Below are 831 nucleotides of genomic sequence, written 5' to 3'. Positions count from 1 at the left end.
TGTCTCCCCCTGCTGCTGTGTAACAGTATGTCCCCTGCTGCTGTAACAGTGTAATGTCCCCTGCTGCTGTGTAACAGTGTAATGTCTCCCCCCTGCTGCTGTGTAACAGTGTAATGTCCCTGCTGCTGTGTAACAGTGTAATGTCTCCCCCCGCTGCTGTGTAACAGTGTAATGTCCCCCCTGCTGCTGTGTAACAGTGTAATGTCCCTGCTGCTGTGTAACAGTATGTCCCCGCTGCTGTGTAACAGTGTAATGTCTCCCCCTGCTGCTGTGTAACAGTATGTCTCCCCCTGCTGCTGTGTAACAGTGTAATGTCTCCGCTGCTGTGTAACAGTCTAATGGCTCCCCTGCTGCTGTGTAACGTCCCCCTGCTGCTGTGTAACGTCCCTGCTGCTGTGTAACAGGGTAATGTCCCCCCTGCTGCTGTGTAACACTGTAATGTCTCCCCCCGCTGCTGTGTAACAGTGTAATGTCCCCCCTGCTGCTGTGTAACGTCCCCCCTGCTGCTGTGTAACAGTGTAATGTCCCCCCTGCTGCTGTGTAACAGTGTAATGTCTCCCCCTGCTGCTGTGTAACAGTGTAATGTCTCCCCCTGCTGTGTAAGCACACTACCAGTCTCTGTGCTAAGCTAGGCTAACCCTGCAGCTGTTTAAAGAAGAACAGGATGACAGACATACTCAAAACTTTATTGACAGAAAAATGACATGTTAACACAGCTGTGTGTGTGTGTGTGTTTAGTGTGTGTGTGTCTGTGTGTGTGTGTGTGTGTGTGTGTTTAGTGTGTGTGTGTGTGTGTGTGTGTGTGTGTGTGTGTGTGTGTGTGTTTAGTGT

General features: G+C 50.7%; 1 protein-coding gene across 3 annotated transcripts in view; it reads right to left on the bottom strand.

The window, feature by feature from the left end:
* Positions 1–665: 665 nt before the first annotated feature.
* psmb6 (proteasome 20S subunit beta 6) overlaps positions 666–831 on the bottom strand; it is a 9,636-nt gene continuing 9,470 nt past the window's right edge. For 2 of the 3 annotated variants that reach the window (XM_078244759.1, XM_078244758.1), the window contains exon 8: positions 666–831. This exon is cut by the window's right edge. The gene's annotated coding sequence lies outside the window, so the exon portion shown is untranslated. The other variant, XM_078244760.1, reaches the window with a different exon arrangement.

Source organism: Sander vitreus, unplaced genomic scaffold, assembly GCF_031162955.1.
Source record: "Sander vitreus isolate 19-12246 unplaced genomic scaffold, sanVit1 ctg297_0, whole genome shotgun sequence".
Classification (NCBI taxonomy): domain Eukaryota; kingdom Metazoa; phylum Chordata; class Actinopteri; order Perciformes; family Percidae; genus Sander; species Sander vitreus.
The sequence above is the reverse complement of the archived record's forward strand: the minus strand, read 5'-3'. Positions and strand labels throughout refer to the sequence as shown.